The following is an 11,871-nucleotide window of genomic DNA, read 5'->3' as shown; positions in this document are numbered from 1 at the left end:
GTACCCCTTCAAGGCTTGGTTGTCAACATGTTGCTCTTCTACCAACAGACCGCCTGTACAGTACTGTAAAACCAAGCTGGAAATATTACTTGGAGACGAGTAAAGAGATATTCCGAACAGAGGTAAGACAAAAAGACACACTTCACTAATAATATTTAGTGGTGGAAGTCAAATGATTATAATGTTATCTAGTCAGGTAGACATTGTATGTAAAGGTGCAGATCAGTGGTTCTCAACTGGTGGGTCGCGGGGCCATTTTGAGTGGATCGTGGATGTGTGTGTAAATTGTATTCTCTATTTTTTAATGCTGCGCTTTTATTTTGAAGGACATACGTTTCCCATGACGCAGCGCACATGCAGTAGCCGTTTTCTGCCAGCGTTGTCATGAGGCTTGTTCGAGATGGGATAGGCGGACGCAGATCTGCGCAGGTTTTACTGCGTCTTGCGTCTATACAAATAGTAGCTCTAGTTCTGCAGACGCCTCTCTGATTGGTTGGGCTCCATTTCTGCAGCCCCCTCTTTGATTGGTTGAGCGAAGCCCCTCTCTGATTGGTTTAGCTCGTCATGCGGTAAAATGCGGATGTAATGTTATCATCTCAAGAAGATACAAATAAATATACTACCAGATTCGCGTTTATAACGTTATTTCGCGTGACTTCGCGGTTTATTCATAACGTTATGCACATTTCACAACACAGCCAGCTGTCAGAAACTGTACATTGTAACGTTATATGTTTATTCACGTAACGTTATTTCACGTGACGCGTTCAACTTGTTTACACTCCCCACTTACTGAAACTGTACCATGACGCACTCCCCACTTAACCCAGTTAATGCCTTAACTAGACAGTTAACAATATAACATTTAGATTAATTAACCCAGTTAATGCCTTAACTAGACAGTTAACAATATAACATTTAGATTAACACAGTTAATGCCTAACTAGACAGTTAACAATATAACATTTAGATTAATTAACCCAGTTAATGCCTTAAGAGAGAGAGGCTGGTGGTCAAGTCAAGAGTTTTATTTGTCACAAGTTGTTTATTTGCATACACGTTTATGGGACAGTTTTCTACACCTGACTGAACGGTCTGGGGACAAATGATTAAGGTGGGGTTACAATGATATCAAGGATGAATATGAAAAAGGGGATCTGATCTGATGGTACTTGTACTTTATAATGTGTTATATATGTATGTACATGGATTTTATGTCCGGATGGTATATCTATGGAATGGTCACTGTCTCTATCACACTCTCATATGCGCATGTTTAGCCGCATACAAGTATCTAGGATACACATATTCGTATGTGTACATAATAGGTTTACACACACTCATATGCACAAGGCTAAGTTATACATGTCAGGGGCACACATACATGCACATACTCACTTATAGGAAATAGGCATACACACACCTACATATACACATAGTTGAGGTATAGGCTCTCACTGACACATATGGGGGATATACATGTACATAGGAGACACACACATACGTAGCTGAGACGCACATATATATGCACACCTGAGATATACACTCACATAGGGGGCGGAGGCACACATGGATACGAGACACACACAAGAGATAGGAGTACAGTCGCATACCTGGAAGATGCACACACACACACGTGAGGCATGTACACATGCTTACGTGATACACGTACCCACATACATATGTTGGAGACACACATGCATGCATGCTATCATGCACACCTACATGTGTCTGGGACGCTTTCTCTCACATGCAATATGGAGAAGGGTGGCATCCCGATAGAGGATGCAGCACATACCTGCTCGCAGGTAGATCGGTCTACATGCAAAGTATATATATCAGGGATGTATACGCACAATGTATACCTACCTAGCTCCACTTCAACCAGCCGAGCGTCGGGAGCTCCAGCAGCTTGTCGGTGTGCTAATAGCCTCGGCAAGCTAACGGTAGCTGGCTCCAGCAGCTTGTCGGTGTGCTAATAGCCTCGGCAAGCTAACGGTAGCTGGCTCCAGCAGCTTGTCGGTGTGCTAATAGCCTCGGCAAGCTAACGGTAGCTGGCTCCAGCAGCTTGTCGGTGTGCTGGAGCCTCGGCAAGCTAACGGTAGCTGGCTCCAGGCTATTAGCACATCGACAAGCTGCTGGAGCTCCCGACGCTCGGCTGGTTGAAGTGGAGCTAGGTAGCCAGCAGGCTGAATGCTCCGCGACGCTGGTTGAAGTGGAGCTAGGTAGCCAGCAGGCTGAATGCTCCGCGACGCTGGTTGAAGTGGAGCTAGGTAGCCAGCAGGCTGAATGCTCCGCGACGCTGGTTGAAGTGGAGCTAGGTAGCCAGCAGGCTGAATGCTCCGCGACGCTGGTTGAAGTGGAGCTAGGTAGCCAGCAGGCTGAATGCTCCGCGACGCTGGTTGAAGTGGAGCTAGGTAGCCAGCAGGCTAAATGCTCCGCGACGCTGGTTGAAGTGGAGCTAGGTAGCCAGCAGGCTAAATGCTCCGCGACGCTGAACTGCCTGGGCCGGTCTGTCTGTCGAAGACCGAGGGAACCGCGTCAGGCTTCAGCTGATTAGTGGTCTTCTGGACAAACCTCCCACCCCCAACAACATAATCCGAGGCAATGAAGTGTTCGCTGCAGATCCTCCTTCCCTGTCCAACAGGCTGGTCGCGCCGCCTGAGTGTAGCCAGCCTGAGCCAACGTGCCAACAACACTGTTTTTTTCACTGGTAGTTTGTGGAAATTAACCAACTTTCCTCTCTTTCACACGGTAAAATTAGTTTAAACAGCCAGGAGCAATACAAAAAGAACCACGCGGTCCCGTTGTTTTGTAGGCAACATTTTATTTACTGACTGACCCATTCACTATAGGCAGCTAACCAGCAGTGTATACACCAAACCAACACCGTGACGTCAGCAACAAAATGGCGCCGCCCATGTTCATAAATGCTACATAAATGGACATTACAAATCGTTTTTTCTTAGAAACGCCTTATTTTTATAACGTGATTTTTTCTGTGGTTTATCTAAATACTAATTTGATGCTATGACTATGTGTTTATCGCTATGCTTCATCTCCACTTTAAAGGGTTAGAATTATAAAATGAATATGTGGTGTTATGATCAGGGCTGAAGTTGAATAAAAGATTGTATTATTTTCAATTTGACATTACAAAGAATCTGAAAATCCATCAAAATCAGTGTTGTTGCTAATCATACATAATGCTAGCCTGTTTTTTAACAATAATTTGTGATGCCATCACAAACACTGGCATTTAAAGGGTACAAATAAAAAAATTCCTGCACCAGAATGCAGGAAATTAAGTCTTTGTAACAAAAAATTTCCTGATGGGGGACCCCCAGACCGCCGCTTAAAAAGTGGCCTGACTGGGGCTATATTTCGCACTATATTTCCTGGCCTGAATGATTTCCCCAGTCCGGCCCTGGTTACAAGCCTCCAATGCTTATTAGTGTGTGTGTGATTTTTTTTTTGCCTCCTATAATAGTGGGGGTCGCGGCTCTCTGACACGTTATTTTGGGGGTCGCGGCCTGAAAACTTTGGGAACCCCATAGCACCCTTAACTCATTGACTGCCACGCTGTTTTTCCATCTTTACTCCCTGGCACCAGCATTATTGACCATTTTCACGATGTTTGCGGACCCATCGTATATTCTATATTATAGCTATGGAGACAATAGTATGGCTCATTTGACAGGCAACAGGGACAAAACTGTTTATTTCTACATACCTTCGTTTGTGCGCTATACCACGCTAAACAATCACAATCACAATATAATATAGTGTTTTGTGCGCATATGTGCAAATCTCGCAGCTGCTCGCCTAAAACCTATATTATTGCCAGGTCAAAGGTAAACATGACCATGTTTCTTCACAAAGCCATCGGGATGTTTTCCGACGCTGCGATCATTACAAAAGCATGTTTTATGATGGGGTTCGGTAAAATAGATGTAAAATAGACATTACCTTTGTCAGCAGGTACTCAACTCTCGCTCCAAGTGTCTTGGATCAGAACAGGATCAAAACATATAACGTTTGGGGCGGCTGGGTGGCGCAGCGGACAAGGCGCTCGTCACCAACGCAAGAGACACTGGTATCGAGTCCAGCTGTCAGCGTTGCTTCCGGCTTGGCCGGCCGTCATACTGGCTCGATTGGCAGAGCCAGAGGGAGGTAAGCCGGTGGGTGGGTCTGGGTCGCTGTGGACAGCGACTCCTACAGTTCGGTCGGGGCGCCTGCACACTGTGCACAGCGAGGGAAGGATCTAAGAGAGGTAGTGTGACCTTCCACACGTTACACTCTCCCAGTGAGAGTCCGCGCTGCCAGGTGAAAAGAAGCGGTGGGCTGGCTGGACATGTGTCGGAGGAAGCATGTGATAGTCTCCGCCCTCCCAGACTGACGGTAGGGGGTAGAGTGCGCAACGACCAGGAAGGGGATTGGGAATTGGCATAACGACTAACATTGGGAGGGGAGAAAAATCGGAAAAAGAAGGAGGAAAAAGATAACAAAAAAAAACATATAACATAAAACATATAACGTTAGGTGGCCCTCATCCGTTGTCTTCTTCTTCTATAGTCTGCTCGGGCCAGACTATACCACAGAGCCGAATAGGTTTCCTCATCGGCCAGTTTGACTATAGTATTTTTATGATTTACCAGAAGTGCTGAGTCCAACATAGTCTGGTGGAAACGCACCTTATCATCCATAATCATCATCCATATCATCCGTTTTGTCTCCATAATATCCAATAGTTCGCTCTAGGCGATCGCCATTGTCGAACGTTAGATGGCTGTAGTTTGCTCACTGCTGCTCACTCCCTAGTGATCCCTAGTGCTTTGGTTGCTCTCACTGAACTGGCCCATGCAGTTCATAAGGTAGGCGATACTGCCACTGTCTGTCTGTCTGTCTGTCTGTCTGTCTGTCTGTCTGTCTGTCTGTCTGTCTGTCTGTCTGTCTGTCTGTCTGTCTGTCTGTCTGTCTGTCTGTCTGTCTGTCTGTCTGTCTGTCTGTCTGTCTGTCTGTCTGTCTGTCTGTCTGTCTGTCTGTCTGTCTGTCTGTCTGTCTGTCTGTCTGTCTGTCTGTCTGTCTGTCTGTCTGTCTGTCTGTCTGTCTGTCTGTCTGTCTGTCTGTCTGTCTGTCTGTCTGTCTGTCTGTCTGTCTGTCTGTCTGTCTGTCTGTCTGTCTGTCTGTCTGTCTGTCTGTCTGTCTGTCTGTCTGTCTGTCTGTCTGTCTGTCTGTCTGTCTGTCTGTCTGTCTGTCTGTCTGTCTGTCTGTCTGTCTGTCTGTCTGTCTGTCTGTCTGTCTGTCTGTCTGTCTGTCTGTCTGTCTGTCTGTCTGTCTGTCTGTCTGTCTGTCTGTCTGTCTGTCTGTCTGTCTGTCTGTCTGTCTGTCTGTCTGTCTGTCTGTCTGTCTGTCTGTCTGTCTGTCTGTCTGTCTGTCTGTCTGTCTGTCTGTCTGTCTGTCTGTCTGTCTGTCTGTCTGTCTGTCTGTCTGTCTGTCTGTCTGTCTGTCTGTCTGTCTGTCTGTCTGTCTGTCTGTCTGTCTGTCTGTCTGTCTGTCTGTCTGTCTGTCTGTCTGTCTGTCTGTCTGTCTGTCTGTCTGTCTGTCTGTCTGTCTGTCTGTCTGTCTGTCTGTCTGTCTGTCTGTCTGTCTGTCTGTCTGTCTGTCTGTCTGTCTGTCTGTCTGTCTGTCTGTCTGTCTGTCTGTCTGTCTGTCTGTCTGTCTGTCTGTCTGTCTGTCTGTCTGTCTGTCTGTCTGTCTGTCTGTCTGTCTGTCTGTCTGTCTGTCTGTCTGTCTGTCTGTCTGTCTGTCTGTCTGTCTGTCTGTCTGTCTGTCTGTCTGTCTGTCTGTCTGTCTGTCTGTCTGTCTGTCTGTCTGTCTGTCTGTCTGTCTGTCTGTCTGTCTGTCTGTCTGTCTGTCTGTCTGTCTGTCTGTCTGTCTGTCTGTCTGTCTGTCTGTCTGTCTGTCTGTCTGTCTGTCTGTCTGTCTGTCTGTCTGTCTGTCTGTCTGTCTGTCTGTCTGTCTGTCTGTCTGTCTGTCTGTCTGTCTGTCTGTCTGTCTGTCTGTCTGTCTGTCTGTCTGTCTGTCTGTCTGTCTGTCTGTCTGTCTGTCTGTCTGTCTGTCTGTCTGTCTGTCTGTCTGTCTGTCTGTCTGTCTGTCTGTCTGTCTGTCTGTCTGTCTGTCTGTCTGTCTGTCTGTCTGTCTGTCTGTCTGTCTGTCTGTCTGTCTGTCTGTCTGTCTGTCTGTCTGTCTGTCTGTCTGTCTGTCTGTCTGTCTGTCTGTCTGTCTGTCTGTCTGTCTGTCTGTCTGTCTGTCTGTCTGTCTGTCTGTCTGTCTGTCTGTCTGTCTGTCTGTCTGTCTGTCTGTCTGTCTGTCTGTCTGTCTGTCTGTCTGTCTGTCTGTCTGTCTGTCTGTCTGTCTGTCTGTCTGTCTGTCTGTCTGTCTGTCTGTCTGTCTGTCTGTCTGTCTGTCTGTCTGTCTGTCTGTCTGTCTGTCTGTCTGTCTGTCTGTCTGTCTGTCTGTCTGTCTGTCTGTCTGTCTGTCTGTCTGTCTGTCTGTCTGTCTGTCTGTCTGTCTGTCTGTCTGTCTGTCTGTCTGTCTGTCTGTCTGTCTGTCTGTCTGTCTGTCTGTCTGTCTGTCTGTCTGTCTGTCTGTCTGTCTGTCTGTCTGTCTGTCTGTCTGTCTGTCTGTCTGTCTGTCTGTCTGTCTGTCTGTCTGTCTGTCTGTCTGTCTGTCTGTCTGTCTGTCTGTCTGTCTGTCTGTCTGTCTGTCTGTCTGTCTGTCTGTCTGTCTGTCTGTCTGTCTGTCTGTCTGTCTGTCTGTCTGTCTGTCTGTCTGTCTGTCTGTCTGTCTGTCTGTCTGTCTGTCTGTCTGTCTGTCTGTCTGTCTGTCTGTCTGTCTGTCTGTCTGTCTGTCTGTCTGTCTGTCTGTCTGTCTGTCTGTCTGTCTGTCTGTCTGTCTGTCTGTCTGTCTGTCTGTCTGTCTGTCTGTCTGTCTGTCTGTCTGTCTGTCTGTCTGTCTGTCTGTCTGTCTGTCTGTCTGTCTGTCTGTCTGTCTGTCTGTCTGTCTGTCTGTCTGTCTGTCTGTCTGTCTGTCTGTCTGTCTGTCTGTCTGTCTGTCTGTCTGTCTGTCTGTCTGTCTGTCTGTCTGTCTGTCTGTCTGTCTGTCTGTCTGTCTGTCTGTCTGTCTGTCTGTCTGTCTGTCTGTCTGTCTGTCTGTCTGTCTGTCTGTCTGTCTGTCTGTCTGTCTGTCTGTCTGTCTGTCTGTCTGTCTGTCTGTCTGTCTGTCTGTCTGTCTGTCTGTCTGTCTGTCTGTCTGTCTGTCTGTCTGTCTGTCTGTCTGTCTGTCTGTCTGTCTGTCTGTCTGTCTGTCTGTCTGTCTGTCTGTCTGTCTGTCTGTCTGTCTGTCTGTCTGTCTGTCTGTCTGTCTGTCTGTCTGTCTGTCTGTCTGTCTGTCTGTCTGTCTGTCTGTCTGTCTGTCTGTCTGTCTGTCTGTCTGTCTGTCTGTCTGTCTGTCTGTCTGTCTGTCTGTCTGTCTGTCTGTCTGTCTGTCTGTCTGTCTGTCTGTCTGTCTGTCTGTCTGTCTGTCTGTCTGTCTGTCTGTCTGTCTGTCTGTCTGTCTGTCTGTCTGTCTGTCTGTCTGTCTGTCTGTCTGTCTGTCTGTCTGTCTGTCTGTCTGTCTGTCTGTCTGTCTGTCTGTCTGTCTGTCTGTCTGTCTGTCTGTCTGTCTGTCTGTCTGTCTGTCTGTCTGTCTGTCTGTCTGTCTGTATTCTGCTTTGCAATGTATGGAGGTTGAGTAAAAGGTCTGTATTCTGCTTTGCAATGTATGGAGGTTGAGTAAAAGTATATATTGTCTGTGTTTTCACCAGAGCTGAGCAGGCAAGAGAGGCCAAAATGGAAAAGGTCGTAGAAATGAGGAAACTCTCAGTCCAAGTGGCACCAGTGAAAAGGTAGCATCACTCACTCACTCACTCACTCACTCACTCACTCACTCACTCACTCACTGCCTCACTCACTCACTCACTGCCTCACTCACTCACTCACTGCCTCACTCACTCACTGCCTCACTCACTCACTCACTCACTGCCTCACTCACTCACTCACTCACTCACTCACTCACTCACTGCCTCACTCACTCACTGCCTCACTCACTCACTCACTCATTGCCTCACTCACTCACTCACTCACTCACTCACTCACTCACTCACTCACTCACTCACTCACTCACTCACTCACTCACTCACACACTCCACCTCCTTCCCTCTGTTGTTCCTCACTCACTGCTCCTCATTGTTCCTCATTGTTCTTCACTCAATGTCGTCCTCCAGTGACATCTATATGAAGGAGGAGCTGCTGGCGAAGTGGATGATTTACAGAGACTTCCTGCTGAAGATTTGTCTTGGGACAGGGTTCAGGGTAATGGAGAGACATGTGTGGTTATAGCAGGACAGTAACACTACACAAACAAAATACAGCTGTTGAAAGTTGGATTTGCACCACACTGACAAAAGTCCCTTATACAGAGAGATGGCCAAGAGAATCAGAGCTACCTGCAGGATAAGCCCTCAGTGAGTGGACTAGAGACATTCATTTGTCTATGGAGCAGCCCCAGATCTTACATCACAGTGACATCACTGATTGGAGGGTTCTCTCTCTCTGACTTCCAGCTTTAGGAGAGCATGGAGCGTGTTCACAAATACTGACTGAACTGTCCTGGGACATAGGGAGAACATATGTGGATTCTTCAAATGGGTGACATTCCCATTTGAGCTGACTTAACTTGGTGCAACTTGAATGCAACACCAATGAAAATATTTTTTTTATCATCATTTGGAATGTTCATGATGAGTTTGACCATTTTACCAAATGCTAACAACAGTTGACAATAGTTTTTTTGTTTGATGAGCCATTTAGGAAAGAGACTGCTGCGCCTGCTCCCGAGATTGATGTGAGCAAACTGGCAGAATACAAGGTCAGTCTTCAGGGATCATGGGATGCAGGTGGTTGTGGTGGATTTGTGATGTTATACTTTATGTCTGAACAGTTGTGCCATCCACAGATTTATTTTAGCAGCCAAAGTAGTTTTAGAATAGAAAAGACTTGAGATTGAAAAGGAACACGCCAACATTATGGGAAATATAAGTCAGACAAGAAGATAGATACCAATTTCCTCTCTGTACGTTCAGTAGAATGCTATCCGGCTGCAAGCTAGCCTAGCACAAATGAATGGAAGTGGATATGGACCACTAGCCTAGCTTAAAACTCTGGGAGAGGGGTTTTTGGCCAACATTTGTGCTAAGCTAGGCTAGCTTGCCAACTGAACGTACAGAGAGGAAATTGGTATCTATCTTCTTGTCTGATGCTGGATAAGTTGGTAATCACATTTCCCATAATGTTGGCATATTCCTTGGAGACAAGCTGGTTGCCTGTTACTGTGGTTAGTAGAATTAACAGACTTACCACTCACATTCAACGTTTATCATTTGGCTGGAAGCTAGTAATTTCAAGCGCTGCATCCATCCAACAACCCATCCCACCCTCCCTCCATACTGCTCTCCCCTCAAGGAGTCCCAGCTGTACTTTAGAGAGCCCTTGGAGCTGCTGGCTCTGCTCCCAGAGCTAAGAAACCAGATCACCGACCAGATGATCAACTCCACAAAGGAGGAAGAAGACCTGCAGGAATTGCAAGACACCATGGAGAAAAAACGCAAAAAGATGTGAGACAGCTTTAAACTCTGGAGGCTGTGTTTTCACTGCCCCATTTAGACAAGAAACATTTTTAAGTAGCCTTTTGGGATTGGGATTAGAGTATTATTTCTACACCCACTGTTACAAGATGGTTGACGGCATTAAAGTAAAACTCACTATTGGATATAGTTGATATTGACTATCTTAGAGTCAGTACGTTGGAAATATTGAGTAGAGATTGAGAATTATAGTCTTGAATGAAACGCTTCATATGAACATCTTTGTGGATTTAGTTTAGTTTAGTTTAGATTGCAGAATGGGTAGAATACAGTACGGCTCAATACACACAATTGTTAAGGGGATGCAGACCAGAGAAAGACTTTCGTCTTCTTTACATCAGGGTCCCCCATTTTCAATTCATAATGACATTAATGACATACGCAACATACAGATATATATCTTGACATTTCTGACATACATGATGTAGCAGCCTGAAAATATTGTATATTATTCAGAACTGCTGACTGGTGTTTTATATTCCCTTTGTACACAAGGACATCATTGATATTCCCACGAGCAATGATATGAGTTTCTCTTCCTTCTATCGACTGAAGTATGGACTATACACAGTATCGCTGGACCATAATCAACATCCTTCCCTGTGTGACTAGTAGGCGGGACCAGCAGGGGGCGGTGTCTGACAGAGAGTGTTGGAGAGAGATGGAACGTGATATATGGGAGCGGAAGACGGAAAGAGAACCTCTTCGGCAGTGAACTTGAACACGAAGAGTCGCAACGGACGGGGGCTCTGGAGAGCCCTGTTGCAGAAGTTATGCCAGAGGGCCCCGTGAGATAGCAACGGGTGATAGGAAGTACTTGCTAGTGGACACGATATCCTAGCAGTACCAGCGATAGTGTGTGAACAATTAGTGCAGAGCCAGGCACTAACAATCGGGTTATAATAGTTACTGTGTGCGGTAGTGTTGTCAAAAATATCGAAGTATCGATACATATCGATACTGAATATTTAAAACGGCTTTGATACTCATTTCCCGAAGTACCGATACTTTCTGCAGTATCGGTACCAGCTGGCTTGCTCCCGCAAGTTGTTGACAGACAGACGCGCTGCCAGAGCCTTGCCCTTCCGCCTCCTCCTCCTCCTCGCTCAGAGCAACAGACACAAGCTGCTGCAGCCTCCTCCCCCTCACAGCCGGGCAGCGCAGCCCTGTCTTCAGTTTGTAAACAACGCTATTATTAGCTAACGTTAGCTGTCGTTCCTCCGTTAGCTTAATGCTAGCTAGCTGGCCACCTATTACTTCATGGAAACGGAGTAACGTCAAGCCGAGCCCACTACACCAGTACACGCATGAACTCGACACAACTACCCCGTTTCCAACGTTAGGTCGAGCGGAGCCGGAGCCCATCCTACACCAGTACACGCATGAACTCGACACAACGTTACCCCGCTTCCATGAAGTGTCCAATTAGCAGCAATGTTGTTGAAAATGTAACGTTAATAAATGCTCCGAGCATAGCTCCGGAGAAATCTCCCTCTCTCTCTCTCTCTCTCTCTCTCTCTCTCTCTCAAGTACCCTTGTTTTCGGGTCATAACTAGAAAGGTGCGCTCAGTAGACCTAAAATCTCCAGCAGCCACTCTCTCTTTCTCTCTCTCTCTCTCTCTCTCTCTCTCTCTCTCTCTCTCTCTGATCTAAAGATAAACAAAGGGTTTTAAAAGTGTATTTATCTTCTCGTATAGTACCAGAGAGAAGCTGAGGAGAATCAACCAGCAACAAAAGCAAAATTTGTTAAAAAAATATATATATATTATTATAATAAAAAAAAATATTATTATAATCTTTTTTTTTTTGGTATCGAAAGTATCGATACTTTTCAAGGTATCGTATCGAAGTCGAAATTCCAGTATCGTGACAACACTAGTGTGCGGTATAAGTAACGTGCGGCTAACCAAGTATCAAAGTCCTTAACAATCGAGTTATAGTAGCTACTGTGTGCGGTATAGAGTGCGAGCCCCGAGACGAGCGTGGGCCAACAACCGGGCTGCTCCGGCTGACTTCAACCAGATCTGCACCCGGCTGCCTGCAATCAGTCTGCTCCGGCTGCCTTCAATCAGACCTGCACCCGGCTGCCTGCAGCCTACGGGAGTTCGTCCCGTCCAGCAGGGGTC

Source organism: Notolepis coatsorum, assembly GCF_963971535.1.
Source record: "Notolepis coatsorum genome assembly, chromosome: 8".
Classification (NCBI taxonomy): Eukaryota; Metazoa; Chordata; class Actinopteri; order Aulopiformes; family Paralepididae; genus Notolepis; species Notolepis coatsorum.
This window is presented reverse-complemented; position numbering follows the sequence as displayed.